The sequence below is a fragment of the Canis aureus genome, chromosome 37, assembly GCF_053574225.1.
Source record: "Canis aureus isolate CA01 chromosome 37, VMU_Caureus_v.1.0, whole genome shotgun sequence".
Classification (NCBI taxonomy): domain Eukaryota; kingdom Metazoa; phylum Chordata; class Mammalia; order Carnivora; family Canidae; genus Canis; species Canis aureus.
In genome coordinates this window covers 9,047,439-9,057,308 of record NC_135647.1, presented here as the reverse complement: position 1 = coordinate 9,057,308, position 9,870 = coordinate 9,047,439, and the positions used below count along the sequence as shown (strand labels likewise).

Below are 9,870 nucleotides of genomic sequence, written 5' to 3'. Positions count from 1 at the left end.
TTAAATACCTTTTCTTCCTGCTATATTAATACGATTGATACAATTTCATAGAGTCTTATGAGTACCATTTCTCCCTAGTATATTAATATGATTAATACGAGGCTGTTTTTGTCATAGGTCTTATACAGGAAATAGGAATGCCACGATTTCATAGACGAACTTAATAGGAAGCATTCACCCAGCAGTGATCTCCCAGGTAGACCTAAACCCATAAAAGAGTCAAGGTCTATGATGCTGTCTCCTGAAGACTAATGTGATTTTGTCTTTTTCATGGCTATTTCTAGGAGTTCTTACCGGCGGGTCCTCTGTATTACGGGGAATCTGGTGACTGACTTCCCATTGCCTTTCCAGAAAGGTGGACCTACATTAGGTGCACAATTATGCATAAGGGAAGAGGGACCAAGTATCACCTATCTCAATAGCGTCTGCTGTTGAAACCATCCCCACCTTTCTTGTCTGACAACCCCACTATGAGAGTCAATGAGGGATGAAAGTGTCTTGGCTCCCAATGACCACAGTTGACACGTTGCTTTGTTAACTGACAATCTTTTACCTTTTGTTGTTACTGTAGATTTGCTTATCAGATTAACTTGCTGAGGGCTAGTGTGTAGGAAGTAGTAACATGAAATGGAGAGAGGAGTCTGATAACTGGTAAGAACAAGCCCTGTTAGGGAAAAGTGCTGAGATATGGATACCAAGCTTAGACTGATTGTGTTCTGGAGTGAGAACTTAAGTGGTCAATTTGGCATTTCATACAACTTTCTATGTTTGTCTCTGTCTAGGGGCAAGCTCACTTTTGTAAGCATTTAGCAGATTCAAATGAGAATATTCTATTATTTTTAAATAGACTTTTAATCTTGGGACAGTTTTAGATGTACAGAATCATCCTGAAGATTCTATGGAGAGTTCCTGTTTACCTCATAGTCAGTTTCTCCTATTAACATCTTACCTAAGTGTATTACATTTGTCACAATTCATGAACCAATATTGATACATCAGTGTTAACTAAAGTCTGTAATTTATTAAGATTTCCTCAGTTTTTCCCTGATGTTCTTTTTCTGTTCCAGGATCTCATCCAGGTACCACACTGTGTTTAGTTGTCATGTCTCCCTATGCTCCTCTTAGTTGTGACAGTTTTTCAGATTTTTCTGGTTTTTAATTGACAGTTTTGAGGAGAGCTGGTCAGGTATTTGGTAGGATGTCCCTCAGCTGGGAGTTCTCTGATGTCTTTCTCGTGATTAGACTGGATTACGGGAGAGGAAATTCACAGGTGAGATGCTATTCTTATCACATCAGATCAAGGGTAAATGCTATCAATATAGCCTGGATTGATGTTGACCATGATCACCCAGTTTGAGGTAGTGTTCTTCAAATTTTCCACATTAAGTTACTCTTTTTTCTCCTTCCTTTCAATACTTCACTATTGGGAAGAAAGTCACTGTGCAAAGCTCACACATAAAGAATGAGGAGTTGTCTTCTATCTCCTTAAGTGTGAAAGAGCTACATAAATTATTTGGAATTCTTCTTGATCTATTCTCCCTATATATTTATTTATTCAACAACATATCAATATGGACTAATGGATATTTATTTTAGTCTATGTGTTAAAATCCAATATTACTGTTATTTATTTTGTTACTCACATCGTTCCAGCATTGACTATTGGGAGCTCTTATTTGCTTTTTTCTTTTCTTTTTTTTTAAGGATTTATTTATTTATTTTAGAGAGAAGGGGGGGGCAAGCATAAGGGTGAGGGTTTGAGGGAGATGAAGAGAACCTGAAGCAGACTTCCCTATGAGCGCAGAGCCTATGGTGGGCCTTGATCTCACAACCTTGACATCACAACCTGAGCCAAAACTAAGAGTTGGAACACTCAACCAACTATGCCACACAGGCACCCCCCGACTGGGAGCTCTTTCACACAATTTGTCCCTGTGTTACTTTGAACACAATTTTACTTTGGGTTACTTTGGGTTATTGTGGAGTTTTTGTTTTGTTCTGTTTTTAATTTGTTTTTGGCACATTCTAAATTCCTGGCACTGTAAGACAGTCCAGGAATATCATGTGTATTTCCTTCTCTAGTCTTGGAATCAGTCATTTCTCCAGGTAGTCCTTTATTGGAGAATAATACTAAAAACCAGATTTGGGCACCAGGTGGGCAGGTTGCTACTGGGATAGTTGCTAGATAGATAGATGTTAGAGTAATAGATGCTGTATCAAGGAGATTGCATCAAGGAGATAATCTAAAGATTATCTAAGCTTTCAGTGGTTGCCCTTCTTGGATTACACACCCCATTGTGATCACTCTGTTCCCATCTTAGATATCCTTCATCTTTGCTTTCTGGCTATTCCGTTGCCAGTAAGACTTGGGTACAGCCAGATAGGGAATTTATTTTTTTTTTCTGTGTCACTTTAGGCTATTCCCACTCTCACACTGAAATTGTACCATCCTAAAATGACAAATTTCAAGTCAGAAGAAAAGAAAACATTTCAAAATGAGCAAAAACTACTGTTAGTTTGTCCCAAGTCTTTTCTGGGCTTTCAGCTTTCTTCCCTTTATTTTCAAGACTTACTCTTCATGAATGCACTGATGTCCCGTTTTTGACAACCCAGGAGTAACAAGCATAAGCATTTGAGAGCAATATGAATCGAATAAAAAGATGCCATTCAAAAGTTCATGCTACCTTCTCACAGGTCTCATATCGATAATGCCACGGGAGACCAAAGACCAAGCCATGCAAACAACTCCAATAAGACTTGTAGGTCAACCCCTGAGAAATGTAAGGAGAAATGTAGTAAAGATGATTTCATGAGGATAATACTGAATGAACCCAACAAGGATACTTCAGGTAAGACCTAGGAACTTCACTCTACTTCAAATTCTATTTAAGCCAAACCTGAGCAATAACATACTTACTTATGATCCATCAATTACAAGATAGAAATCTAGTTCTTATTAACTGTTTCTAGAAGTCATACCAAAGCACTGAGATGTGTAAATTTGACTCAGAATTCATGGTTATCTTCTAAACAAACCATCCTCTTCCAAGTTCTTTGCTAGAGAATTTTATTTTATTTTTTTTAAGGAATGGGGTTCTTGTTGTGAATGTCTTTCTAACTGCAGGTGGAGGCAGTGTTCTATTACAGAGGATTGCTATTTTAATCTGCAGTTTTGAACATCTGGAGAAAGCCAAGAACTTCTTGGAATACTGACTTTATACTAGTGCATTCAAGAAAATTATCTTCCAATTCTGAAGACTTATAGATATAAAAACTTGAAGTAAGCAGCATACTGACATAGAATATTCTGTTCCACTTTAAGTCCATTATCGCTGCTGTCACCCTGATAAAAAGTAGAGTCAAAACTAGATTAGCCAAAAAGGACATCAAGGCTTTTTTTACTGGACAAGAGAGAAAATGGAGTATGAGTTAATGGTTCAGAATGCACTGCCTAGGGATGCCTGGGTAGCTCAGAGGTTGAGTATCTGCCTTTGGCACAGGATGTGATCCTGGAGTCACGGGATCGAATCCTGCATCAGGCTCCCTGCATGGAGCCTGCTTCTCTCTGCCTAATTCTCTGCCTCTCTCTGTGTGTGTTTCTCATGAATAAATACATAAAAATCTTTAAAAAAGTATTATTAAAAAAATAATGCACTCTCTAGATATAAATTTGTAACCAACCTCCCGTTTCCTATTCTTATACTTTTGAGGGCTTTACATTTTATCAGCTTTCTTTTTTAAAAACGTATTTTATTTACTTATTTAACGATTTTTATTTACCAGGGGAGCCTGATGTGGGAGTAGATTCCAGGACCTCAGGATCATGACCTGAGCTGAAGGTAGACACTCAACCACTGAGCCACCCAAGTGCCCCTTATCACTTTTCTTAATAGTGCACAAAGGGAAGATGTGGTGGAGGCCACTTGCAAAAGGCTGATTGTTCAATCACAAAGACTGGGGCATGACAAATAAGTAGGGGCATAGTAAGATGCTAAAAGAGTCAGTCTCTCCTTGCTGCATAGCCAAATCCCAATAGTCACACAGAGAATGGAGATTCGTAGAAGTGGGTATTTAGCCATCAAAGGAGAAGTGCCAAATACACCACACCATTTATGCGAGATAGGACTAAAGCAGGAAAATTCGAGGGGGAGTTGCATGAGAGCAACCTCTTGAAATAGGGAAGGTGTCCTTTCTCTTTCTCCTTTGTGCCATATCCATATAATCATGCGAAGGAGGATGGGACCTGGACAGAAAAAAACGTGAGTAGGTTATAGTCCCAATGGAGAGAAAGGTTTTGGATAATGGGTCCAGTGTAGGATTTCTCAAACTTGGTGGCATGATTGACATTTTGATATGGTTAATTCTCTGCTGTAGGAGACAGTCTTGTGTGATATAGGTAGGATGCTCAGCAGCATTCCTGGCCTCTACCCACTAGATGCCAGTAGTATTCCACCAATTGTGATGACCAGACAATGTCTCCAGAGGTTTCTGAATGTCCCCTGGGTAACAAAATTGTCCCTAGGTGAGAACCCCTGGTCTAAAGGCTTCTGAGCATAGCTTTATTTTGGACTGTGAGCTTTTAAGAGTATAATGGGGTCTTATATATAAGGGAAATAAAATGAGGATAATGGAAACGTCCACATCAAATTTCCTGTTTAAAGTGTTTAGTAAATAGCAAGTGCTCAATTAATTTTAGCCAAATATAGTATAATGCAGAAATTAAAGGTTACAACATATGTAAGAGATCTGGCATATAGTAGGGCTTCAATAAATGGTATTAATTTTTTGCGACTCTAATTTTATACAATAAATTACCATGTAAAAGCTTAATATGAGTGCAAAATGGTGTAATTATTTCACCTAAAACAGCATTTTAAGTGCTAAGAAAGAAATAAAATATGTATGAATACATAAAGATGCATATTTATTTTCAATCTAAATATTTATTGCTTTTAACAACACAGTATATAAGTTCCAATTGTGTTTGTGTGCTCAAACATATATTTTGTAGAGGAGTAGCAGATGTATTTTTAACTTTTTAAGAAAAATAGTTTTCTAAGTTATATTACATTTTCACAGGATTTCTATATCCTCTCCAATACTTGGTGTGGTAAGTAATTTTAATTTTAGCCATTATAATGGGATGTGGTGATATTTTGTATGGCTTGAATTTGCATTTTTCTGATGACCATTGATGTTGCAGATATTCTTTGGCCACTTGTGTGTCTTCATTTGTGAAGTCTCCGTTCAAATAATTTCACCATTTTTTACTGAGTTGTTTGTATCCTCATTATAAATTGGAAGAGATTTTTTTGAAATTGTGGCAAAATACACATAATATAAAACTTATAATCTTAACCATTTTTAAGCGTGCAGTTCAGTAGTGAGTACATTCACATTGTTGTGCAACCAGTCTCCAGAAATCTATCTTGCAAAACCCATTGAGCAGCAACTGCTGGTTCCCCCTACCCTCTGACCCTGGCCACTACCCTTCTACTTACTGTCTCTATGAATTTGATTATACCAAGTACTTCATATAGGTCGAATTATACCATATTTATCTTTTTACAATTGGCTTATTTCACTTAGTATTGTGTCCTCTGAATTCATCCATGTTGTGACATATATCAGAATTTCCTTACTTTTAAAGTCAATAATACGACAATAAGATGACAAATGTGTGTGTGTATACCACATTTTGCTTATCCATGCGTCCATCTATGGACACTTGGGTTGCTTCCACTTTTTTGGCTATTGTAAATAACACTGCTGTGAACATGAGTGTACACATATCTATTGGAATCCCCACTTTCAATTTTTTTGGTATATGTCCAGAGGTGGATTCACTGGATCATATAGTAATTCTACTTTTGATTTTTTGAAATTTTCCTGATAGGTAGCAATTACTTGCTTCTAGTCAATGTACTATTTTAATATGTTGGGTTTTTTTTTCTTCCTTTCACTTCACATTTTCCTTCTCTCTTTTGGACTAGTTGAATATTTTTAAATATTTTAATTTACCTGTTGACTTTTGGGGTTCTATTTCTTTGTATTAGTTTCTATTGATTGATCTAGGCCATATGATATATATGTCTAATCTTTCATAGTCTACTTAAAATTAAAATTGTACCACATCACATATGTATAGAAACCTAACAGAAAGGCCCCATACCCACTCTGTTTGTGTTAAAATTTTTATACTAATTAACTCCATATATATTGGCAAGTCAACTAGATAATGGTATAATCTTGTTTTAAATGCATATAGAGAATTTTTAAAATTAAAGAGTTGAAGTTACTCTTTTATATTTGCCCAGATATTTACTGGTTTTGATCTTCTTTCTTAAATTCTGAAAATCCTAGATTGTCCTAGATTGTCCTTTTCCTTCGTCTATGAAAATTCTTTTCATCGGTCTTTATAAAGCAGGACAGCTGGTGACAAGTTCCCTTAGTTTTACTTTGAAAATGTCTTTCTTTTGATTTTGTTTCTAAAGGATACCTTATATGGGTATAGAGTAATGCTCTGACTCTTTTTATGTATAGTCCTTTAAAGACATGGTTCACTGTCTTCTGATGATAAATCTACAATTATATTGGGATGCCTGGGTGGCTCAATGGTTGAGCATCTGTCTTTGGCTCAGCGCATGATCCTGGTGTCCTGCATGGGGCTCCCCGCAGGGGGTCTGCTTTTCCCTCTGCTTGTGTCTCTGCCTCTCTCTGTGTGTCTCTCATGAATAAATAAATAAAATCTTAAAAAAAAATAAACCTACAATTATATTAATCATTTTTCCCTGTATGTAATGTATCATATTTTCTCAAGCTCTTTTCCACACTTAATCTTTGATATTTAACAGTTTTATTGTGATGTTTCTAGGCATGGGTGTCTTTGAAATTAACCTGTTTAGATTTGCTGAGATTCTTGAATTGGAAAGTTGTAACTTTCACCAAATTTGGAAATTTTCCCACCATTATTTCTCCAAATTTCATTTCTTATTAATCTAGTCCTATAGTATGTAGAACCTTTGAAAGGTATAAAGTGTCTTTTCCATGGTAGCCATCCAACAATTTGGAGAGCAATTTTTAGACTTTTATATCACCTAGGCCGCACTGCTGGTATCTAGTAGGAGATTGTATTCCCTGCAATATGTGGGACTTTCCTACAGGATGAAGAATTTTCTCTTTCTTTCACACAACTTTGAAATGTCACGTTGGACGTTCATTTAAATTATAGCTGAATTATAATGCTTGGAACCTGAACCTTAAATCTATTTTATACTTCTGTGCCATACTGTTTGCTATAACAGTACATCACATTTCCCAGGAATACAACTACAATGCAAATAAAAGACTTCATGCATTGGCAACTTTACCATAAGTCTTATATGTATTAAGGAAATTATATCATCAATGGCAGAGTTTCAGCAGCCCACATAACTACACTGGACCCCCATCTGTCTATCCACGGAGACTCTAAATAGAAGCAGTAGTTTACTTCATTATGTCTTCCAGTTGGTGCCTGATATTGATTGGTGCCTGGACATTTTCGTATTGAAATATCCATTATTTTGCAGTGCCTGGGTGGCTCGTTGGTTAAGCATCTGCCTTCAGCTCAGGTCATGCATGATCCCAGCGTCCTGGGATTGAGCCCCACATTGGTCTCCCTGCTCAGCCCAGAGTCTGCTGCTCCCTTTCCCTCTCCCCCTCCCCCTGCTTGTGCTCTCTCTCTCTCTCTCTCTCTCTCAAGGAAATAAATAAAATCTTAGAAAAAGAAATAAACATTATTTTACTATAACTTACTGCTGTTTCATCTTTATTATTTTTACTGATTTGTTTTGAAATTAAATGCATTGATGAATTAAAATATCTGTCAATTTTACTTCAGGACAGTACAAATACACTACAAAAATCAATCTCATGTAAAGGGGGTATTATGTTCCATAATGCCAGTGATTGAAATCATTGTTGTAATATACATAAAAATGATTCTGATAGCTGTGTAGCAAACATATCTGTGAGGGACAAAACTAAAGGCAGGATAACCATATGAGTGATCGTTATAATAGACCATGCAAGACAAAGTTCTGAACAAGTCAGAGAATATGGGAATGGAGAGAAAGAGGTATATCAGAGATACTTTTAGAAAGAACAAATGCAAAGCAAGTAGGAGTTGGAAAAATGTTTTGTCCTCTATAAACTCCAGTACCTCTATTTTTTAATCCAAAAGGTGAGGTTTGCTTAGTCTAGAAATGTGAATGTACAGGGCAGCTTAGTTTTGTATTTCTAGCTCACTGGAAACTCTTGTTGCTACACCTTGATGTCATCTATAGACTTCAAAACTATACATATGCCAGTAGAACTCAGTATCTTTTCACTATGACATTTATCTTTGTACTTTTCTGTCACAATTGCTGGCTGAGGACATAATCCATTGGCTGTTCAAACTAGAAATCTCAGATTTATTTGTTTTTCTCATAAACATCACTCATCCTTCCTTCATCAAGTTGTATTGAACATTCTTCGGAAATGACTATTGTACATCACATGTGTCTCCTTGCCACCTTCTCTACCAACGTCCTCACCATCTTTTGGGTAGCCTCTTGCAACTGCTGTCAATAGAATTTACCTGCCTCCCAGACTTAAACCAAAACTGCTCTGTACATTGCTGCAGAGTTGTTTAAGATCCTGATCTAATGAGGTTTTTCCCTGTTTGACATAAATTTATCAGAGCATCGTTCCTGACTTTTTTCTTTAAAACACTTATGATGTTTTATACTATAAAATTGATTCCAAACATCTTTTTTTAAATTCTACACTCTGTTCCCTCTCTGCCTATTCCTTGACTATTATTATAGTGGATCATTTTCTCCAAACACATCCTGGACCACCATATTCCTGTGCTTCTGTTCTTTGTGCATTTTAGAACATTAGTACTGGGTTTATTTTCCTTTGTCAATTATAGATTAAATAGGGTATTTATGATTATTTCAATAAAATATATTGGACATGATGCTGTTGGTAGGGAACATAATTGCATATTATAACACCTTATTGCTACCTGACAATAAAATTTAACTTGTATCTTTTGATCGCCCACTCTTTCCTAAAATAATATTTTCTTAAGACTGACAACTGTATCTCTCACCAAAATCAAAGTAGTAAATTATTCCTGCTTAGCAGATTGTGGTCCTCAACAAAGCGCATAAAATGTGTTTAGCTTAATCAACTATTATTGGAAATGAGAATAATTTTCAAATCGCTCCAAAGGAAAACAAACCAACAAACTTGTAAATATGCACTTGGCACAGAAATTCAGCTTAATTGAACTAAATTTTTAAAGAGAGAGAGTGAAAGAGAGCTGGAGTGAGAAGCATGCTTGATGAAGGCTGGAAAATCTACATGTCAGCAATAATAAACTTGTTATTTAATAAGGTTAATAATAGATAAAGTCCCCGAAAGATGAATTGTTATCACAGTTGACGACCGTTTTATTAAAATGTTAATGGCCTGAGGCAAAAGCAAACTGTTCTCTTAATCTGCCAGAAGAACTGCTTTTTCAGGAATTATCATACCCCGCAGCACATGGGATTTGAGCAAGCCATAATAAGCATATTTGAAATTTGGGCTAGACACAGATCCTGAGATCTTAACTCAATCTGACTCTACTAAGGATGCGATCCACATGCTCATTCCTGGTCAGACTCCTTCCTCTTAGTAGCCAAACATGTGACACTGAATTTTGTACTGGGAAATCTACTGAAAGAAGTTTCTATAGATTAATTTTCTTTTTCTTTTCAAGGTTGAGGGAAATAACAAGTGAGTTTTTTTTTTTCCTTCCCTCACCTCCGTGTATATAATAAACAAGCAAGCCAA

At 36.3% G+C, this 9,870-nt stretch overlaps 1 long non-coding RNA gene across 1 annotated transcript in view; it reads left to right on the top strand.

Moving 5' to 3' along the window:
* The first annotated feature begins 4,041 nt into the window (after positions 1–4,041).
* LOC144306807 (uncharacterized) overlaps positions 4,042–9,870 on the top strand; it is an 83,756-nt gene continuing 77,927 nt past the window's right edge. Inside the window, exon 1 of the long non-coding RNA XR_013373903.1 lies at positions 4,042–4,259. This is a non-coding gene — a long non-coding RNA (uncharacterized LOC144306807). The remainder of the gene's footprint in view (positions 4,260–9,870) is intronic.